The sequence below is a fragment of the Pelmatolapia mariae genome, linkage group LG3_W (genome assembly GCF_036321145.2).
Source record: "Pelmatolapia mariae isolate MD_Pm_ZW linkage group LG3_W, Pm_UMD_F_2, whole genome shotgun sequence".
NCBI lineage: Eukaryota > Metazoa > Chordata > Actinopteri > Cichliformes > Cichlidae > Pelmatolapia > Pelmatolapia mariae.
Genome location: NC_086229.1, coordinates 13,137,083 through 13,161,111, shown reverse-complemented (window position 1 = coordinate 13,161,111; position 24,029 = coordinate 13,137,083). Strand labels below are relative to the sequence as shown.

The 24,029-nt window shown below is 43.7% G+C and overlaps 1 pseudogene; it reads right to left on the bottom strand.

Annotated features, from left to right (window-relative positions):
* Nucleotides 1–210: 210 nt before the first annotated feature.
* LOC135932621 (uncharacterized) lies at nt 211–23,036 on the bottom strand (annotated as a pseudogene).
* Nucleotides 23,037–24,029: the final 993 nt, after the last annotated feature.

Genomic DNA, 24,029 nt, shown 5'->3' with positions numbered 1-24,029 from the left:
AACCTGACTGATGTACAGGTTTGAACTGGTCTGGTTCACTGTGGTTAGTGTTCATGTGATACTTCCACAAAGACATTAGTTTGCAATGTGTCTGTGTCTTCTTTGACTGTGAGCTTTAAATCGGTGGAATCGTTTATACAAAGAAAATGTGCTTGAATGATTGAATCACTCGATATCACAGCTGTAAGAGTTCTCCAAGTCACAGTTAAGTTAACACCTCACTTGCTGAGCCACAGTTTGTGCTGACACCTCAAAGTTTCTTTAGAGGGAAGGAGTGAAAAAACAAACAAAAGAAAACAGGAAGCAGTCTTTTTACCACAGGCCTGATCCCCTGAGAAATGTTGGTGTGAAACAGGGAGCTTGTGAAATGGGTAAAAGGTCAGACTCCTTTATTCTTCTCCAGTGTAAGGTGCCCTTAGAGCCGTTCCCCCAGTCTCTCTCCCTGGCTTTGTCCAAATTCAGGGTCCAAATTCCTGTTTCCCCTTTCTGTATGTTTTTTTTCTCTCTGATTAAAAAACATAAAGTCTGATTCTATTAGAAAACTGTTTTCATCCTGCAACTTAACAGATTTTGATTTTCTCCAAAAGTTGAATCTGTTCATCTGGACGTAGCGTTTTGTGGGAGAAACGTTTCGTCACTCATCCAAGTGACTTCTTCAGTCTCAGCTGACTGCAGGTTTCCCCAAACCTTATAAACAGTACATTTGCATAATGACTGAAACCAGCCCACTGAAGGAACAATGGGCTGTGAGGTCAGTTCCTTAATCATAATTATGCAAATTCCCATGACCATTGATCAACAATCACTGACCAAAACCCACTGATCAAAGAACACTGATCAATGGCCATGCGTACCATTCACAGAGAGTTGGGGAATGGCTGCAATCACAGCGTTGTAAGATGGCGAAAGATGTACCCTTAGGCCCCCTCCTCGATTCAGAGATGGTCTTTCCCTCTTCACGTAAATGGCCTCCTTGACTCCGCGCTCAAACCAGCGTTCCTCCCTGTCCAGGATGTGTACATCCTCATCGTTGAAAGAGTGTCCACTGGCCTGTAGGTGTAAATAAACTGCAGAGTCCTGGCCTGATGAGGTTGCTCTTCTGTGTTGTGCCATCCGCTTCGCTAGAGGTTGTTTGGTTTCCCCGATGTATAAATCCTGGCAATCCTCCTGGCACTTAACAGCGTACACTATGTTACTCTGTTTGTGTCGGGGGACCCGATCCTTGGGGTGGACCAGTTTCTGGCGCAGTGTGTTTTGGGGTTTAAAAGCCACAGAGACACGGTGTTTAGAAAAAATGCGTCTCAACTGTTCCGATACTCCTGACACATATGGGATCACTACAGGTTTTCGCCTGGGCAGCGGTTGTCCTTCTCTCCTGGATCGGCTGGAGCTTTCTTTAGGCGCTCCCAGCTTTGACAAAAGTCCAGCTGGGATAACCACATTTACTCAGGGCCTTCTTGATGTGATGTTCTTCTGCCTCCCTGGCCACTGTGTCAGTGGGGATGGTGTTCGCTCTGTGTTGTAGCGTCCTGATGACACCCAGTTTGTGCTCCAGTGGATGATGAGAGTCAAACCTTAGATACTGATCCGTATGTGTAGGTTTACGGTACACGTCAGCCTTTAGATGTCCCCCATTACTGATGGAAATCTCACAGTCTAAGAAGGCTAACCTGCCACTTTTCATATCCTCCCTGGTGAATTTGATGTGTCGGTCCACCGAGTTAATGTGATCCGTGAAATGTAGTACGTCCTGAGATTTGATTTTCACCCAGGTGTCATCCACATATCTGAACCAACGGCTTGGTGGTGTTCCAGGGTAGGATAGCAAAGCCCTCTTTTCCACTTCTTCCATGTACAAATTGGCCACGATGGGTGAAACTGGGGAGCCCATGGCACACCCATGTTTCTGCCTGTAGAACTGACCCTTGTATGTGAAGTAGGTGGAATGAAGACACAGTTCCAAAAGCAAACACACTTGGTCGATGCTGAGAGTGGTCCTGTTGCTGAGGTTGGTGTCATCCTGTAATCTCTTACGGACTACCTCCAACGCTTCCGTGACTGGGATGCAAGTGAAGAGAGATGTAACGTCGTACGAGACCATGGTTTCATCTGCCTCCATAATGACATCTCTCACCTTCTCAACAAAATCCAGGGTGTTCTGGATGTGGTGTTCAGAGCTGCCCACCAGTGGGTTGAGGATCGAAGCCAGAAACTTGGAGATGTTATAGGTGACCGAGTTGATCATGCAGACAATAGGTCTTAAAGGTGCACCCTGCTTATGTATTTTCGGTAAACCATACAGACTTGGTGTAGACTCCCCTGGGTACAGCCTGTGGTATGAGGTCCGGTCGATAGCCTTGTCTTGTTCCAACTGCTTCAGACAGTCTATCACCCTCTTCCTGTAGCCACTTCCTGGGTCTCGTTTCAGGGGCTCATAAGTATTTTCATCACTGAGTAGTGACAAAATCTTCTCATGATAGTCTTTCTGGTTAAGCAATACTGTGCACCTACCCTTGTCTGCCGGAAGGATGATAATGTTGTTGTCATCACTAAGTGAAGTGAGTGCCTTCCTCTCCTCCATGGTGATGTTGGATGCTGGGGGCTTTGCATTGCTGAGACAGGCCGAAACTTTCGTCCGTAGTTGCTCTGCTTCCACTTCTGCAATATTGTTGTTGCGAATTGCTGTTTCTGTGGCTGTGATCAGCTCCACTAGCGGGATTTGTCTCGGTGTGACGGCAAAATTCAACCCTTTAGCAAGGATGTTTTTCTCTGTTTGGGTAAGCTGTCTGTCAGACAAATTCTTCACCCACTTGTCCACATCCTCTGTGTCGCATCCTTGTCTCTTCTGGCCACTGAGGACACTGTCCGTATTTTGCGGTGGTTTCCGACGTACAACAAGTAAGTCAAACTTCCTTTGTTGCCTGGTCTTAGACTTCTTGTGCTGTGCTAGACGAGCCTTCTCAGTGAAGTCAAACACCTTTTTAAGAGTATTCTCATCTAAAAGCATAGTCAGTCTCCGTCGGATCCGCTCCTCTTGAGATTTTAGCGTGTCGATGGTAAAATTTGTCTGCCTCACCCGTTCATTAAGCAACTGATGCTGTGCCTTCTGGAGGATTTTTGTTGCCCGGAAGCCTTTAACTGAAGAGCTCATTTGCAGACTCTTAGGAGTAATCCTGTTTTGTCGGCATCTGAGGCTGAATCTCAGGTGGTTCCTGTAGTCCGCCATCTTACGTGCTGTTTGCTCATACTGACGTACAAGCTTTAGGCAGTCCTTGCCAAAGTGGGTTAAAACGTCTTGATGCATTCTCAATCATCCAGGAAAGTAAATCTCCAAAAGTTGAATCTGTTCATCTGGACGTAGCGTTTTGTGTGTACATCCTTGCTAAAGGGTTGAATTTTGCCGTCACACCGAGACAAATCCCGCTAGTGGAGCTGATCACAGCCACAGAAACAGCAATTCGCAACAACAATATTGCAGAAGTGGAAGCAGAGCAACTACGGACGAAAGTTTCGGCCTGTCTCAGCAATGCAAAGCCCCCAGCATCCAACATCACCATGGAGGAGAGGAAGGCACTCACTTCACTTAGTGATGACAACAACATTATCATCCTTCCGGCAGACAAGGGTAGGTGCACAGTATTGCTTAACCAGAAAGACTATCATGAGAAGATTTTGTCACTACTCAGTGATGAAAATACTTATGAGCCCCTGAAACGAGACCCAGGAAGTGGCTACAGGAAGAGGGTGATAGACTGTCTGAAGCAGTTGGAACAAGACAAGGCTATCGACCGGACCTCATACCACAGGCTGTACCCAGGGGAGTCTACACCAAGTCTGTATGGTTTACCGAAAATACATAAGCAGGGTGCACCTTTAAGACCTATTGTCTGCATGATCAACTCGGTCACCTATAACATCTCCAAGTTTCTGGCTTCGATCCTCAACCCACTGGTGGGCAGCTCTGAACACCACATCCAGAACACCCTGGATTTTGTTGAGAAGGTGAGAGATGTCATTATGGAGGCAGATGAAACCATGGTCTCGTACGACGTTACATCTCTCTTCACTTGCATCCCAGTCACGGAAGCGTTGGAGGTAGTCCGTAAGAGATTACAGGATGACACCAACCTCAGCAACAGGACCACTCTCAGCATCGACCAAGTGTGTTTGCTTTTGGAACTGTGTCTTCATTCCACCTACTTCACATACAAGGGTCAGTTCTACAGGCAGAAACATGGGTGTGCCATGGGCTCCCCAGTTTCACCCATCGTGGCCAATTTGTACATGGAAGAAGTGGAAAAGAGGGCTTTGCTATCCTACCCTGGAACACCACCAAGCCGTTGGTTCAGATATGTGGATGACACCTGGGCGAAAATCAAATCTCAGGACGTACTACATTTCACGGATCACATTAACTCGGTGGACCGACACATCAAATTCACCAGGGAGGATATGAAAAGTGGCAGGTTAGCCTTCTTAGACTGTGAGATTTCCATCAGTAATGGGGGACATCTAAAGGCTGACGTGTACCGTAAACCTACACATACGGATCAGTATCTAAGGTTTGACTCTCATCATCCACTGGAGCACAAACTGGGTGTCATCAGGACGCTACAACACAGAGCGAACACCATCCCCACTGACACAGTGGCCAGGGAGGCAGAAGAACATCACATCAAGAAGGCCCTGAGTAAATGTGGTTATCCCAGCTGGACTTTTGTCAAAGCTGGGAGCGCCTAAAGAAAGCTCCAGCCGATCCAGGAGAGAAGGACAACCGCTGCCCAGGCGAAAACCTGTAGTGATCCCATATGTGTCAGGAGTATCGGAACAGTTGAGACGCATTTTTTCTAAACACCGTGTCTCTGTGGCTTTTAAACCCCAAAACACACTGCGCCAGAAACTGGTCCACCCCAAGGATCGGGTCCCCCGACACAAACAGAGTAACATAGTGTACGCTGTTAAGTGCCAGGAGGATTGCCAGGATTTATACATCGGGGAAACCAAACAACCTCTAGCGAAGCGGATGGCACAACACAGAAGAGCAACCTCATCAGGCCAGGACTCTGCAGTTTATTTACACCTACAGGCCAGTGGACACTCTTTCAACGATGAGGATGTACACATCCTGGACAGGGAGGAACGCTGGTTTGAGCGCGGAGTCAAGGAGGCCATTTACGTGAAGAGGGAAAGACCATCTCTGAATCGAGGAGGGGGCCTAAGGGTACATCTTTCGCCATCTTACAACGCTGTGATTGCAGCCATTCCACAACTCTCTGTGAATGGTACGCATGGCCATTGATCAGTGTTCTTTGATCAGTGGGTTTTGGTCAGTGATTGTTGATCAATGGTCATGGGAATTTGCATAATTATGATTAAGGAACTGACCTCACAGCCCATTGTTCCTTCAGTGGGCTGGTTTCAGTCATTATGCAAATGTACTGTTTATAAGGTTTGGGGAAACCTGCAGTCAGCTGAGACTGAAGAAGTCACTTGGATGAGTGACGAAACGTTTCTCCCACAAAACGCTACGTCCAGATGAACAGATTCAACTTTTGGAGATTTACTTTCCTGGATGATTCAGAATGCATCAAGAAGATTTTGATTTTCTTCTGCAAGTGTCCAGAGTTACGAGACACTGAGAAGGTGAGAGGAGATGGGACAAACCACCCCTGATTCCACCCCTGATGAAACACCAGGACAGATTCAGCAGTGTGTAAAAAAGAGGAGAAAAAGGAGCCAGCAGCAGCTGGGAGATGCAGAGGAGAAGAACAAAATGCAGCAACACTAGTCACGAGCTGGAGGAGGTAGGTATTAGAGATGGACTGATCCAATATTAGTATCGGTATTGGGCCGATACTGACGTAAATTACTGGATCAGATATCGGAGAAAAATTTAAAAAATGTAATCCGATCCATTAAATATAAAAAAAGCATCTCACAAAACTTGCGACATGGTGTAACTTGCGTCATAAATGTAGCACGTCGGAGCAGTGTGCTCACGTGATAGAGCGGCTGTGTGTATTTGTAGCCTCGCTAGCAATCCAGCATTTCATCTCCGAGGAAGTTATCCCAGAGAGAAGTAAAGCAAGTGTGTAAGTTCATCTCTGAATGTTTGTAAAGCGTACCTGCGTTAAGCTTAACCACCGATATTTGGAGCGACTGCCTCTTCTCTCTCTCCCTCTCCTGCTGCTACTTCAATCGTGAAACTGTTCAATGATCAGCTGATCGGCTTTTCTGTCGCGAGTCCGTCTCTCTTGTTTGATTATTGCTCACTTCGGGCCAGAATGAGGAAACCAGCGGATAAACAACAGCAGCACGTTTAAGCTTGATAAGCTGTTGTTAGAATGTATTTAATATTACTTTCTACACCAGGATCATTTTCTACGTAGCTGACGGCTGGTAACTGTGCAGGGGCGGATCTCGCAAAGTTTAGCCAGGGGGGCCGATAGGGCATGAACAGGGAAAAGGGGGCACAAAGACATACTTATCTTTCTTATTCTCATTTAAAATGTCTAGCTTTTAATAAATAATTATCTGAATCTTACACCCAAAGTTTTAATCTCATGTAAAATGTATAGAAGTCCATTACTGTACATAGTAACTGTTAAGTCTAATATACCCTAGTAAGCAGTGATGGGAATAACGGCGTTACAAGTAACGGCGTTACTAACGGCGTTACTTTTTTCAGTAACGAGTAACCTAACTAATTACTATTCCTATCGTTACAACGGCGTTACAGTTACTAACAAGGAAACGCGGTCCGTTACTATTTTTCAACAAACAGACGGTTGAAGCTGTGTTCAGCTTACCACATCTTCCGGACGCTACAGCTTTAAGCAGCTGCTCGCTGAGGAGCTAAGGAGGCAAAACAATCGCATGAGTGCTGCTGTTTGACTGAGGAAGAATAAAGGAGTCATGGTAAGTCAATCACATGACCACTTAAAGTCAAAGCAACAAGGTGATATATACCAGTTTATAAATTGTGTCGATAGGCCAGTAAAACCAGAGTCATGATAAACAATATATACGCCGGCCTTTTTTCCTCAATAGTTTCGCCACGTTAGTGCTAGCAAGCACTCTCTGCTTATGAGCAAAGAAACAAAACAAAAAAAAAGTTTTAGGAGTGACGGCGAGAGAGAGAGAGAGAGCAGGAAAAGAGAGAGAGCGAGTTTTGAGATGTGAGAGATTTGTGACGTTTAGCGTGTTTGGAGTGTGTAGTTCATGTGTTGTCTTGTGTAGTTAGTGTGTAGTGTTGTGGATAGTTTTGTGTTTTGTGTCAGAACAATGAGGTGACTGCTATCTCCAGGTAGAAACAGGAGTGATACACCTGCTGCTGTCAGACCTGCAGGTATCAGGCTGTGATGTTCTCCATTATAGTGGACACAAATATTTGGAGTGGCACAAATAATTTGTGTGGCATCTTATTGAAGAACAGCTGATTGTTCTGTAAATAGTTTGAAATGGTTATTTAAAAAAGGGTAAATGGATGCAAATAACTTTGTTGTTTGCAAAACTTGTGCATAGGATTTTAAAATTGACAATTAATATTTGCATTTGAAGTTATGAAATATGATTCATTAAACATGTTTATGGTTGTTACAGTAAAAATATAACTTTTTCTACTGTGATTTTATGTTTTTTGTCTGATTTTAGATCAATTCTGGTTATACAGTATGAAAAAATGAGAAAATAACTGTAAATCCAGGCACGTGAGGTTGCGCTAAAAAGAATGATACCAGATAAGGCAAAGTAAATAGTTTTTAAAGGTAAAATGTGGAGGGAAAATCAAGAGTAGTAAAAAAATGGCCAATTATACTCTGGACGCCAGAGGGTTACACGTTCTTTGTTTTTTTTTAAAGTAAGCAATAGTTACAAGTAATTAATTACTTTTAGAATATTGTAACTGAGTTACTAACTCAGTAACTCAGTTACTTTTTTGAAGAAGTAACTAGTAACTATAATTGAATTACTATTTCAAAGAAACTTGCCCAACACTGCTAGTAACCTGTACTACGTTTTCCTTTGGGAAGGTACAATCTGTGCAGTCTGCAATTCTGTTGAAAAAGATGTTGAATCTATTTAATTATTCTTGGAAAATAATTTATTTCTGTGCATTTTTTTCACACTCCATCAAATTAAAGTTGATTACGTCGATTAAGCATCATGAGGTGGAGGGTGGGTGGTTCCCTATTTTCTGTATTTATTTATTTATTTATTTATTGCTAGGAGATTTAGAACCCTATTAGTTTGGTTGCTTACTCTTTAAAATATCAGAATAGGGAGGATGGAGTAGGTTTAAGTTTGTTAGATTGATCAGTATTGTTGAACTATGAAATGTTTTGGGTGCAGTGTATTTTTTGCATGCAGGTATAACAGAATAACTTTAGTGTTTGTTTGTTTTTTAACTTGAGTATGAACTTATACAAAAGCAGCAAGATATTAAAAAAAACTGTTTATTTGTTTAAAAAACACACTATATGAGATTCACGAGACACTCCTCTGGTTTCTCCCATGTTTACATATAAATAACTCGGGCGGACCGCCTTAACTCTGTCATTCGCATTAACTTGGGTAACCATGGTAACAATAAACAACATTTTTGGTGCGAGCACCATTTACCGACCTGTAAAAGCAGGTGAAGAGCGGAGTAAGGAAGACACGATGCATCTCTGCTTTCCTCCAGAACGTGTCTGAGGAAGCAGCGGAAGGTGGGCTCCACTTACTGCACCCGGAAACCCCGGAGCAACCACCAAAGTTCCGCCCTCACTGCTTTCTAACATAAAATGAATCCCTGTTACATGGATTTTCTATCCTTTTAAAGAAACTGAAAATAAATACATATAGTAATGAAAAATGTCCCGTTACATGAGTGTTTTGCACAAAATAATATTAATGTGGTCATTCCCTCACAGGGGTGCCACACATGTTCATTTGTGTCTGTGCGTGCATTTTTGTCTGTGTCTATATATCAGGTCGGATCTCAGACTCCACCTCTCTGACAACATCTCAGGCCCTCCAAAGTGTGGAGGCCTATCTCCCTTCACCACACTTCCTGCCGGTGGCTGATGACCTCAGGCATCGGTGCGTTGGAGGTTCTTGGTGTTTGGGGCGAGGCACTTAGGTATGTACTGGCTCACTCCTGGCGGCTGCATGGCGAGGCCTGCCGCCCGTGGCTCCGTCGTGCCTTTTTCGAGGTTTGGGGGCCCTCAGACCTCTGGGCCTGTGACTCCGTTCACTCTAGCACAGCTGGCTGCCGACAGAGCCCACGGGCATGCCACTGCAGCCCCCTCTGACTTCTGCTCTGTAAATGACCCCTCGTCTGGAGCTCTCCTCAGCTCTTCCCAGGAGGGTGGCACGGTTGCCCCCTTGGTGGTTCTCCTTGGGTCCTCGTATTTTGGGGACTCTGGATGTCTGGGGCCTAAATCTCCTCCATGCCTGCTTCATGCCGTGAGGGATGGGGCTATGGCTCCTCACACTCCCTAGCAGATCGTTACATGGAGAAACCTTTGGAATACAAGCATGAGCATGCTGATCCACACAGTTGTGCACACAGGTGTACAGACGGGTGTTCACAGACACAAACTACACCTTTCTTGGCTGCTACCTCAAAGAAAAAAAGAAAGAAAGAAAGATGCAGAGGAGAACAGGGGAAGAAAAGACAGCTGTTCTCTGTAGTTTAGGAACTGGTGAAAACATTTAAAACAGTTTCTAAAGATTTGCTGAATTATCCCACCTGCCCCTTTCCTGATAGGTGCACCAAGTGCCCTTTTCTTGAGGCTTTTTTGTTTGTTTGTTTTAATATTTGTGTGTGTGCGAAGACATGTCTGTGGACCTCGACAATGATATTTAACTATTCACAGCTTTGCTAAAGGATCTGGCTTGCATCAGTGGCATGACTGCCATTAACCAATGATTGCCCTTAACATCAGAGCACGATGGTTACTAGCTAGGAACAAGCCTACTAAGAGAAAGTGCATTTTTTGCTGTCTGAGAAGTGCGGATCTGTAGGAGAAACACATTATCTCAGAGGCCAAAGACTGCCAAGTTGCACGTTTTCCCTCTCCCTTATCTTCCCTGCTTGGCTTCTCATGTCCTTGTCTATTCTCGTCTATTTTTATTCTTTTTCTGCTTTACCCTGGAAGACTCTCATGGTCTGTTCTCTAAAACCTAAAAGAGGAATTATGGATTTGATCAACTGGTCCATGAATGCAATTGACACCTCTTCTCAACAAGAAGCCTGGGCTCAGGAGAGCCTGAGTGTCCTGGAGGGATGTTCCCTACTGAATACACGATGCATGTGTAGAGGAACTGGACATTGGAGAAGCTCACGGCTTTCCAACGGGAGATTGAAAGACCGGTGACGGACATCGACAGTAAAATGGGCATGCTGTTGTTGGAACTAAAGAAAATAAAAACATCATTTCATGTGGCTACCACATCGGCGCCAGCTGTGGTCTCAAGACTGGAACTGGACAACAAAAGTCCCTGACACGATGCCAACTATGTTTAGAATCTTCATTCCCATCCCATGCCCTTTCACCCCAGACTCCAAATGCCTTTGAATGCTCATCTCCGAGGCCGAGGTCAGACGGTAGGTCTGAACCCAGCGCTGGAATAATAGTTGCAGGGCAGGATGGCTGTGTCTACATGGGCTCACCTCTCACCCCCTAACCCCACTTGTTGCTTGTCATGTGCTTTCATGATGTAGTGATGGGGACTTTCTCCTGGATTGCCTTTCTGTGTTACACATTTCACTGTTTTTCCCTTTTGCTACCTAGCCTGACCTGTCTCCCCAATGTGATGTTTGTGTACTGTATGTACAGTGGGGCAAAAAAGTATTTAGTCAGCCACCGATTGTGCAAGTGCCCCCACCTAAAATGATGACAGAGGCCAGTAATTTGCACCAGAGGTACACGTCAACTGTGAGAGACAGAATGTGAAAAAAAAATCCATGAATACACATGGTAGGATTTGTAAAGAATTTATTCGTAAATCAGGGTGGCAAATAAGTATTTGGTCACCTCAAACATGGAAAATCCCTGGCTCTCACAGACCTGTAACGTCTTCTGTAAGACGCTTTTCTGTCCCCCACTCGTTACCTGTATGAATGGCACCTGTGCGAACTCATCATCTGTATAAAAGACACCTGTCCACAGCCTCAAACAGTCAGACTCCAAACTCCGCCATGGCCAAGACCAAAGAGCTCTCGAAGGACACCAGGAAAAGTATTGTAGACCTGCACCAGGCTGGGAAGAGTGAATCTACAAAAGGCAAGCAGCTTGGTGTGAAAGAATCAACTGTGGGAGCAATCATCAGAAAATGGAAGACATACAAGACCACTGATAATCTCCCACGATCTGGGGCTCCACGCAAGATCTCATCCTGTGGGGTCAAAATGATCATGAGAACGTTGAGCAAAGATCCCAGAACCACACGGGGGGACCTGGTGAATGACCTGCAGAGAGCTGGGACCAAAGTAACAAAGGTCACCATCAGTAACACACTAAAACGGCAGGGAATCAGATCCCGCAGTGCCAGACGTGTTCCGCTGCTGAAGCCAGTGCATGTCCAGGCCCGTCTGAAGTTTGCCAGAGAGCACATGGATGATACAGCAGAGGATTGGGAGAATGTCATGTGGTCAGATGAAACCAAAGTAGAACTTTTTGGTATAAACTCAACTCGTCATGTTTGGAGGACGAAGAATACTGAGTTGCATCCCAAGAACACCATACCTACTGTGAAACATGGGGGTGGAAACATCATGCTATGGGGCTGTTTTTCTGCCAAGGGGACAGGACGACTGATCCGTGTTAAGGACAGAATGAATGGGGCCATGTATCGTGAGATTTTGAGCCAAAACCTCCTTCCATCAGTGAGAACTTTGAAGATGAGACGCGGCTGGGTCTTCCAACATGACAATGATCCAAAACACACCGCCCGGGCAACAAAGGAGTGGCTCCGTAAGAAGCATTTGAAAGTCCTGGAGTGGCCTAGCCAGTCTCCAGACCTCAACCCCATAGAAAATCTGTGGCGGGAGTTGAAAGTCCGTGTTGCTCAGCGACAGCCCCAAAACATCACTGCTCTGGAGAAGATCTGCATGGAGGAATGGGCCAAAATACCAGCTACTGTGTGTGCAAACCTGGTGAAGACCTATAGTAAACGTTTGACCTCTGTTATTGCCAACAAAGGTTATGTTGTTAAAGTATTGAGTTGTATTTTTGTTATTGACCAAATACTTATTTGCCACCCTGATTTACGAATAAATTATTTACAAATCCTACCATGTGTATTCATGGATTTTTTTTTTCACATTCTGTCTCTCACAGTTGATGTGTACCTCTGGTGCAAATTACTGGCCTCTGTCATCATTTTAGGTGGGGGCACTTGCACAATCGGTGGCTGACTAAATACTTTTTTGCCCCACTGTATGGTCAGCATAGTGTGTCATCTCAGTTGTGGGCAACTGCAACTGACAAAAAGGCCATCTCATCTAATCTAATCGGATCATCATCTGATGCAACTAAAACCAGTAAGTAGGTGTACAGCGTACGCTGTAGCCTACAGCACACAGCAGAATTAGGTTATTAGTACATATAAGGTAAGTTGTCTTGTGGAAAATGACGAACTGAAACAAATGAGTGTGCTGTGTAGTGTGACAAACATTACTTTTCCTTTTATTAAATCCACAAGTAGTGCTGGTCATAGCTGCTACCTAACTGGGTGTCATGGGTCTGTAGCTCTGTTTAGACAACATATTTAGCTTTAAAATAAGATACAGGGCTTTTCGTGCCTCTCTGCAGGAGTTATATTTCACTAAAAACCTGTCACGGGTTGCGGGCAAGCCGTGTGAATTATTAAAGGACCCAAGATGCAGGAGCTTCTGAAGTGAGCGAGCTTTATTGTGACAGGGATATACCAAACAAAGGAAAAGGTGGTGCGAAACAGAACAGAAAATACTCTAAAGTGGTAAAACTAAAACAACAAAACCTGAACATGAGTGAGGGTAACTTGCAGGGAGAACAGCACATGGCGAATTCACAGGAAAATGGAGGAAGATACACAGACGAACCAGCAATGTACACGACAAAACACAGGGCTTAAATACACACAGGGTAATCAGGGAATGGGAAACAGGAGGGAGGCACGGCTGGGAGTGATTGGACATAAAGAGAGAAGGGGAGTGAAACTAGAAACACTGACGGGAGACACAGAGCTATAAAATAAAACAGGAACTCACACATGCAAAGACACAGACTAAGAAACACGGACTTGACACACAAATACACAAGCAGAAAAGACTAAACACTAAACCAAGGAAGAACAGAACCAAAAACCAAATTAATAGAAAACCAGAACCCAAAAATACATCACAATAATAGAAGACACAAAACACTGGGTCAAAAGACCCAGGATCATGAAAAAACCTTTATGCATATTCACATAAGTATGGATTTTGGAAAGAAAAGCGTCTGGACTTCTTTGAGTTGCTTGAAGACGTTTCACCTCTCATCCGAGAAGCTTCTTCAGTTCAAAGGTCAAATGGCCCCCCAAAGAGGGACAAAGGACCCCCTGGTGATCCTCTAATCACATGAGCCAAGGTGTGAAAGCGGGTGTGGGACCTAATCAGCCAGGGTTTCTGGTGAGCTCATTGTGAAACCTCTGTGAAACCGCTCTGCAGGACTACTTAAAAGTAGAATGGGAGGCAGAACCTTCAGTTTTCAGGCCCCTCTTCTGTGGAACCAGCTTCCAGTTTGGATTCAGGAGACAGACACTATCTCTACTTTCAAGATTAGGCTTCAAACTTTCCTTTTTGCTAAAGCATATAGTTAGGGCTGGTCCAGGTGACCCTGAATCCTCCCTTAGTTATGCTGCAATAGACGTAGGCTGCTGGGGATTCCCATGATGCATTGAGTTTTTCCATTCCAGTCGCCTTTCTCACTCACTATGTGTTAATAGACCTCTCTGCATCGAATCATATCTGTTATTAATCTCTGTCTCTCCACAGCATGTCTTCCGTCTCTCACCCCAACCAATCACAGCAGATGGTCCCGCCCCTCCCTGAGCCTGGTTCTGCCGGAGGTTTCTTCCTGTTAAAAAGGAAGTTTTTCCTTCCCACTGTCGCCAAAGTGCTTGCTCATAGGGGGTCATATGATTCTTGGGGTTTTCTCGGTGCCTATGAAGCACCTTGAGGTGACTTTTGTTGTGATTTGGCGCTATATAAATAAAATTGAATTGAATCATATACTGCACAGTTTTCTCATCAATAAAATAATATTTACTGCACCAGTTTGTCTTCCATTTTATGTGAAACATAGAAGACTAAAATGTTTTTAGTTTATTTTGGGATGCTGCCCTCAATTGTAACTAAAGCTGTGGTCATTGTATATTAATATTAGTCACAGATGTATAAATGATATTAAATAAAAGCACATACCTTGAAGAGGGCATCTGCCCCTCCCCCAACTGTGTGCTCCAGCCAATCATAGGACAGACTGTGCTCTGAATAAAGCTGTCCCAGTTTGTACATTTGTACACAGTATGAATCCAGAATCCAGCACATAAACAATCCTGGATCTCAAACAGAAAAAAGGCATTAGCACTTAGAAACAAATTTAAGCTGAGAACTTAAATCTTCTGGGATCTTCAGGCTAGGAATTCCAGTCATGATGTGTGGAGCGCAATGGTCGGATCACCTTTAGTGACAAACGAGTCTTTGGGAGCACTAATGAGAGAATGTGTTTGATTGCAAAGGTTATATAGAAGCAGCAGGTTAGCTCGTGGGACTCTTTGGTCCAAATGTTTGGGAGCAGAAACTCTCAGCTTTGCCCTCAGTGTTAGTGATTAAAAGGCAGCTTTGCTTCCTGTGCTGCTGCTGCTGTGTCACTTTAACCCGCTACTAAATGAAAACAACACATTTATGTCTATGATTCAAAGGCAGCTTTGCCTCCTGTGCTGCTGCTCCTGGATGATGCACATGTGGATTTGAATGCTTCTCAAACTAAAGAATTTTAGCAAGCGTTCTCAGTTTGGATCACAGTTCAGTCACTAATCTAAGAAATTCTTGTTGTGGTCAAGTGCCACTGTTTCATCATCACTTTTTAAAGTGACACATTTTCACAGCTTTGAAGTGGAAATGGTGCTTTGAAGGAAACACTGAATGGATTTGCCTCCACAAAAGAAACAGCAGCAGACTGAGGATCTTGTTAGAGGAAGAAGAAGGTGAAAAAAAGGAAATTTCATGTGATTTCCATGCGTTGCTGCTCTGGACGGTGCCCTGCAGAAGCTGCTGCGCTCGCTGATACTGTCACAGTCTGGCAGAGGCAGACTATATGTGTTGCGAAAAAAGGACTCAAATCCAGACTGAAACAGAATTTAAAACGTGAAGTGGATTAACAGAAAACGAGCAGTTTATTAAGGCTGGCAAAATAAATACAAAGGGTGAAACTAAAGCTGGGCTCACACTGTGTGATTTTTTCAGTCGCGTTATTCAGCTTCTGCTCAAACTGTACGATTGACTCGCAGGGGTCAGAAGTTCATAGGTCACGATGCAGGGTCTCACACTATACGGCCCGATGCTCTGATGCGACCTGAGTGCTCACACTGTGCGTCCATAAAATGAAGGTTATAACAGAAATTCTGTCGCTCGCTCTTCCTCTCTGTCTTTCACTCACACAGACACACCACCACCATCAACTTTGCTAAATTGCTAATGAAAAACATTGATCAGGCAGCTGTGATGGAGCAGCAATGTAAATCCAACTATTTTCACGGTTGTTGTGGTCGTGACAATTTTGTGAGGCCACATCGAAAAGGCTCGGATGAGCTTTCCAAAGTTCTACAAGTGCCTCCATTGCTTGTGTCCACATCACACGCTTCACTGCCATGCTACTCAATCTTTTTCACCTAGATTTATGTGTTTGCGTGTGGCAATGTGAGAAGCTGCGGTGACACCCTCACGACGGTGCAGTGACACGCTCACGATCACCAAGCTATTGGTGATCGGGAGCTGGTCGTGAGGTGTTAACTGCTTCTCGTTACACCACGTATACTACACGATGCATGACGCACGATGAAGGCCAAACTCGGGCCGATCACCAAAACGGTCGCGCGACTGAAAAATCGGCCCACAATGGGCCAAAAATCTCACAGTGTATGCCCAGCTTAAATAATAACGTAAACTGTGTGAACTGAAACTAAAACATGAAAAAACTGAAACATGGTGAACTGACTTGGATACCTGAAGACATGGTGTGGACAAGCAGACGACCTGACAAGGAATGACTGAAAACACACAGACTAAATACACACATGAGGCTAATGAGGCAAATGAAAACACATGGGGAAACAGCTGACACTCATGAACATAACAATGTCACAAGGGGGGTGTAAAACTAAACACATAGAACACAGGAACTCAGGAACTCAGGACCTTTTCAAAAATAAAACTGGAAACATCATGAGACGGAGACATGAGAACATGAACTTGACAACATAAGTCACACAGACATGAAGCACATAAAGGGCAAGGGAGACTTAAGAGGGGTTGAAAACACAAGGGGAAACTAGTAAGCAAATGAACTTAGATAACCTAATGAATTTAAACATAAACCATAAACATCAAAATGAACTCAAACTCAAAACGCTGGGTCAAACGACCCAGGATGGTGACAGACACTGAGAAGTTTCTCTGTGTTTCATGAGCTCTGACTTCTGTAAATATGTAGACTGTATGTATTAAGAGGAAGATGGAGTTTGTGTCTTACTCATGTTGTGACTGTTGTTAAACAGACACCATGACAGAGATCATAAAGGTCTCCTGACCTGGCGTCACTTGTCCTGAAGCGCGGCCGTTCAAAACGCTGCTTAATGTTTAAAAATGCACATTAATGGTTCAAATACAGAGACAAACAATTTAAAATGTGTTCAGATATTTAAAGTTGCCCACAGTATTTTTGAGTTTGCACCATTACCCCTGATTCATAGCGAAGACGGTTTTTTACTTCAGCTTGTGCTGTTGTTGACAGTTGCGGCTTACACCTTCACTGTTGATAAAGGTGTCTCTCACTGCAGTTTCTTTTACCTGGTGTAAATGGCAACACATTGAAGGTGTATACACAGTAGAGATGTTTTAAAAATCAGCGAGAATAGTTCAGTAGCAGCGCCTCACCCGTCACTTCTCACGGACTGGGTAGATGACTTTAAACTATGGCCCGATGTTAGCTACATCCACATTATTAATTACCTTGTATTTTACGAAGGCGTTGATGGCTAGAAATTGCATAATTACAAGAGCACTGAGGCGTGTAATTACCTGCACAGCAACAACATTGATAAAGTACTGCTCAACAAGCAAGGCAACTGTAGAGCCGAGCCAGAGCGTTTATCAAGCTAAACACTTAGCATGGCTAATGCTAATAGAAAGTGGAGTAGTGGAGACAGTCAGCTGTTGCTGTATTGCTGGATTAGGGAAAACGTGCAGTCATGCATTGTTCTGTGAAAGGTCTATCACATATCTGGAGATCATGATATTTAAATGACTGAGAAACACTGGACTGGCCAAAGGCTGTGATTAGGGAGTCACCCTACTGCCCAAACTCTACAATCATTATACTCCAATGACGACTTTACACTTGCAGAAAAGGTCCTGTGTGATTTCTAGGCTGTGATATAAAAACTAGTTCCTAATGGCAGCGATTCACTCAGTAAACATGTGTTTCCTTCACCAACCTCACACACAGATCCAATAAGATCAGGAAGTGGGCAGTATAGTACAATATGTGTTATTTTGTACTGTGCTGCCCAAACTAAAGATCTGCTGAAGTGTTGGAAATGATTCAGATGTTTATTTTGGACGATACAGCAGAAGATCAGACATGAAAGTGGAGATAACACAGAAGACCTGCAGCAAAGGGTCAGAGGTCAGACTGGGCCACGTGATTCAACAATGAGCCAATGATCATCAAGTAGTGACTAAAGCAGAGCCCTGACGTTCTGACATCACACAGTTAGAACAAATGTCTGCTGATGACTTCATCTCATGAAATGACTGATAGATGTCAATTCATTGATCAGCTGAGCTGCTGATCTTCATGGTGCACAGAAACATTCAGCTTGTTTCAATCAGTAAATAACTCCCACTACTCCCAGTTTGAACTGTTCCCACTCAAAATGCTGTCAGAACAATGATCATTGTAGAACTTCACAAACATCACGTGTTGTTTTCCACATGGAAGATCAGCAAACATACAGAAACTTCCTGTTGCCACACACGGCCTCTAAAATCTCTTCCACGCTTTCTGTCTGAAGTCCACTCTCTGTGTCGGATCCACAGGAAACAACAAGATCTTATTAACATGGTTTTCAATGTGTCTCCTTCCAAAAAGTCCAACCAATGAACAAATGTGTATATTTGTGGAGGCCGAACAAAAGCGTGACACATTTGTCTGTTTCTATAAACTGGTGTCAAACACAAATATGAAGAGTTTCATTGACAGACTCCAAAATGCCCCCGCAGTGAATCAAAGGGAAATCCTACAGTGTGCAGAGAATCTTAATGGCTCCAACATCAACACATCCACAATGTTGGATCCAGTTCTACCTCACAGAGTTACTAAGACACACCCTCTGCCAGCATTACAACAGCTCCACCTGCTTCACCTGCCTCCTCAGCCTCTGTACACCTGAAGAGAAAAGAAAGGCTCCAAAAGCTCAAATCTACAAAGGATTCATGAAGTTTCATCCAACAAGAACATGTTTGCCTTCCACAGTGTGCTGTTAGACACCACTGTACCTCTGCCATTTCAAAAAGAGCAGCTTGGGAACATTTTGGCTCCAAACACTTTGTGTTTAACTTCCTAATCTTTGTTTTCTTTGTGAACAACATCTGGAGCTTTTTGACTCATAGAAACATCATTTTGTTCTTTAGATGACAGCAGATTGGGACTGAATAATCAATCACTATCAAACCAATAAAGACGCTGATTTTACAGGAACTTTGTTGGAGAAGCTGGAAAGACATGAAACTGGTCCCAAACCAGTTGATAGTGCTGATTATTCCAAATAAAGCTGTTTTCCATTTGAGATGACTTTCTGTCCTGATATATAATAAAGATGTTGTTGTTTTTGAGCTCCTGTATTAAAAGTAGATCCAGTTTAAAGTCAGCTTGAGTTTGATGTCTTTATGTCAAAGCTGCTCATGATGTTGAGCTGCTGATGGAATAAAAACAGGTAAAAATCTGCCTCAATATAAAAGCATGTAGTCCAGACTTAAATGGAGCCTATTGTTAGCTGAGGTCCACACACAGTGTTTGACAGTGTAAACTGTGTGAAAGGGCTGCTGGTGGAGCTCACTAGGATGAGCAGGTGACCATGTGCCACGAGGTGGAGAGCAGCTGGCCTGGCTTTGATTCTGACCACGCCCCCTTTCTCTCTCCCTCTGCTTTGCTGTCACTTATCTTCACTGCTCTGTCCAATAAAGCTGAAAAAGGCCCCAAATCAAAGAAATCTGCTGCAGCCTCTGAAATGTCTTCTGTTTCCTTCCCGACGGCTTTTTCACCGTCAGCCCATCAGACAGTCCAGCAGCATTTATGATGATGTCATGATGTTGAAGAGACTGCTATGGTGGCCTCCCATGACCCCCAGCCTCATCTACACTGAGATGCAGACATTTGAAAACAACTGAATAATAGTCCAACACAACAGTCTGTGTACAGACACACACTGAGCTTTCATAGAGTCAAAGGAGTCAATCAAACACAGCTAGTTGAGTCATTTCTTGTGTGAGTCTAAAGTGAATCTAGTATTTGAAAGTCCACTTCCTGTATTTGTTGTTGAAGACTTCTTCAGCTTCTTCTCAAGGACATCAGCTGCTTGTTTGGCAGCAGAGGCAGTTAAGAAGCTTCCTGAAAAACACTGAACAGTGAGTTCACTGTGGCATATGACAAATTCAGCTTTCTATGTGCAAATGTGTCTGTGTCAACCTTTCAAATGCTGTTGAATCCAAAACATCAGCGGCTCCTTGGCTGCTCACTTCATGCACTTCTGTCTTTGTGACAGTCCAATGACATCACAGCTGTTTCCACCCCCAGTGTCTCAGGACTGGACACCTTTAAACATGTGGAGGATCAAACAGCCGTCCAGCTAAACATACATGAAACTATCAAAGCTGACAATCATTCCAATAACATCTAATGGTACATATATATAGACACAGGACTACAAGGAAATGGCTCTCAGCATCTGGCTGTGGGAACAAATGATCCCTGTTTGTGTTCAAATTGTGTGCATGTTTTAGACGTGTGTCACATGTAGAAACACAAAAATGACACAAAGATGTGTTTGACACAACTGTGCAGCTGTAAGTTGTTTCTAATGGTTCATTGAAGCTCTTCTAACATTCTGGAGACAATCAGTCCATGAATCTGTTCAACACCACAACAATTTGACTTCAATGTGAACGTTTGCCATTAAATAACCTTCTTCATCCAGCTGACAAGCATCCTTCATTCTATGATATGAACAGTTCCTCCTGTTGATGACAAACCTCTGACATGATCTGCTTGAGGAGCTTTTTCATGTGAAGCTCTCTGAGCTCAGGGCTAAGTTGCTGTGTTTCATCTTTAAGAGCTGCTGCCTCCTCGCCGTTCTTCTTCTCCTAATGACACCATTTCTGCTTCAGATCTTTCACTGGGCCTAAAACAGATGAAGAGTAGATCTACTGCTGTTCACTGTTTGTGTCAATATGGAGAAATATGAAAGACAAACACAGCACATACAGAGAAATGTAGACAGAATGTGCAGCCAGTGCAGTAAATGGTCTAAATATCAGCTCTTTAGAAAATGATCCTGATGAACATGAAACTAACATCCAATGAGAAACACAGCTTCCTTGTTTCATGTCCAATAACAATAAATGAAGAGCTAATAAAGAGCTATTCTATTGTAAAATGCTGAGATGATTATTAGACAGAACCCAGCGGCTCACCAAAAGCCTGCATTGCAAATCTATATGAAAGTAATCTATGCTCATATATGGCAAAATCCTTTAAGTGTCACTGTGTTTTTCATCTGTGCTCTTGTTGGTTGGACAAGTTTGTAAATGACAAAGAGCTCAGTGGACTTTGCATCCATCAAATCCTGTTAGATGTTTGTTTTTCCTTCACAGCTTTGTGATGAAGGCTAAAGAACAGAGATATGAACTATTGCCAATATGAATCCTGATGCATGACGTGGGCACAGACCCACCAAAGCAACACTCAGCTCACCTCATTCCAGGCGCTTGTCTGCTGGAGACCATGAGCCTTGTTAGTCACACATTAGCACCGTGGTAGGAAACAGCCTCCATCATTTCATTAGATCTGAATTTGGACTGTTTCCCTCTGGATGAGAACCAAGTCTGTCAAATCTATTGATCCAACACAAACTATCAAACACATTGGCTCACAGTCAGATTGGCTTTGTATGGATGGTGTAACAGGGGCTGGGAAAGGATGCTGAAAGCTGAATATAATACAGAACAATAACAGGACATATAATCATGTAGAAACATGATCTTCAACAGGCACACTTCTATTATTCATGATCACAAAGAACTTGTGCAGCCCTGATATCAGCCCTAATATATGAGTGTGTTTGCCCAAAGATTGAAACAGCATCAACATGACAGCTGTAAGAAATCTTCTCTCAGCCTTGTTTGGCAGAAGATCCCTGCAACAAAGATTGTAGCTGAAAGATGACGTGTGTAAAGTTTGTCTTTGGGAGGGTTGAGGCTGTTTTTAGACCTTTGATAGTTTCAATCCAGTTCTGAAAGACACAAATAAAAACAACATCATTAAGATCAGATCATGGAGCTGTTTCCTGCCTTGTTTCTAGCTTCACATTACAAGACTTTACTACAATAAAGATGCTAACATGTATCTGTAGCAACAACATCATTGAATCTAGAACAACTGGAGCCAAACCAGTGGCTCTGCTGGGATCACTGGTGAGCCAACACTTCCTTGTTGATGCAGATTTCAGGGCTTCCTGTTGCTCCTCCGTTATAACTGTTCTCTCTTCTCAACACATGATGACACAAAGGAATCAGCAGTGACGAAGATGATGCTGAAGCACACATTTCACACATATAACAGAGCAGTCCAGTTACACACACCTCTGCTTGACATTAGGCCTCAAACAAAGACACAAAACACTAACTTGACTCTAAATAGAAGAAACTGGCAGCTTTTTCTGTTCTGTGCTTATTTATATTTGACACACATGCTTCTCTTTGTGCAAACACACATCGCACTATAAGGGTAACCTAGCACACAATGATTGGACAGCACAGTGATGATGCTGGGAGATCCTATACGAAGCAACACAGAAACACTGAGAACTTTAAACATTGATTATATTGAGATAAGCAGCCGACCCAGTCTAGATAAAGGCGAGCAGCTGGGACCGCTGCTGCACCAAAAACAGGTTTCAGTGTTTCCATGTGTGTGTGTGTGATGTCTTTACTTATACTGGTCAATAGACTTTAGTCAACACATGATTGAAAGGTGTTACACATGAAATAAAAACAGTGTTTCATCTTTATTCCTCTGAAGCAGCTGCATTATAACCAATCTGCTCCTTTGTGGCCTTTAAAACAGCTTAAATAACTGTTGTTATATTTGTTTCTGCTCCTCTTGGACAGACGACTCTTGAAAAGACATTTTTGAATTTCAATGTGACTTTTGTTTTATTGTTTTTAGTTAACTTTGCGTTACATGTGTGTTGTACTTTTTCCTATGATCGCCAGACATTATTGGAGATAGGTTTATCCATCCGGATGTCTGACCGGCCTGAATATGACAACCAAGGCTTTTTTCCTCCCTATCTGGAACCTATACCACCGTACTGGCGTTCCCTACCACCGTCACCGGTTCTGCGGAAGCGACGCAGGAGACGGGGTAACCGTGGAGGTCGTCTTGTGAAGCTGAAATCATGGATTTCTCATTTTCCCCATGAGCTCCGCTGCATCCGCCGTTTTTGTCCGCGACTCTTGGTGCCATTGCGTGCCTTGGATCCGGTGGACTCCTGGCTGGTTCCTGTTGTTGGGTCTTTCGAAAATGGTCCTGCAAAACTCTCTCCTCTACGACATATGCGCTGGCGCGGAGTTGATAAGAAAAATCTTCGACCGGTGGATCTGGTTGCTAATGCCTCAGAAGTTTTGGACCCAGTTCCTCTCAGGCTGGGTCTAATAAATACCAGGTCGGTGGCAAACAAGACCTTCATATTGAAGGATTTTTTTCTTTCTCGTGCTCTGGATTTGCTCTTCCTGACTGAAACCTGGATTTCTCCCGGTGAGTTAAGCGCTTTTATTGAACTAGTACCCGCTGACTGTACCTTTTTTAATGTTCCGAGAGCTTCGGGTCGCGGAGGAGGGCTTGCTGCTGTTTTTAAGGCTCACTTGGACTTGAAGCAGCTTTTCCCTTCGTCTCGCTACACCAGTTTTGAACTCTGTTTATGTAAACTGGGCCACTCGCCTTCGTTGTTATGTGCGATTGTTTATCGCCCGCCGAAATATAACAAGGTGTTTTTATCAGAGTTCTCAGAGTTTCTTGCTGATTGTGCATCACGGTATGACCAGATCCTCCTGCTTGGTGATTTTAACATACACGTTTGCTGTCCGGGGAAGCCCCTGGCCAAGGACTTCCTTGCCTTAGTGAACTCTTTTAATTTTGTCCAATCTGTTAGTGGTGCCACTCAAGAACGTGGTCACACACTGGACTTAGTTTCATCTTATGGTTTATCTGTTTGCAATGTACGTGTTGAAGATGCAGTATTCTCTGATCATATGCCTATCTTATTTGATATTGCTCCTTCTAACGCTTTTGCAAACCAGGCTGCACCTGTTCGATGTTATCGTGCCTTTGGCTCTGATTCTGCCGAACGGTTTTCTATACTGTTTGACAAATTAATGTCTTATGCCCCTGAGTTGCCCACTGCAGATGACCTACTTTTATATTTTGACTTTGCTTGTAAATCTGTGCTTGATATTGTTG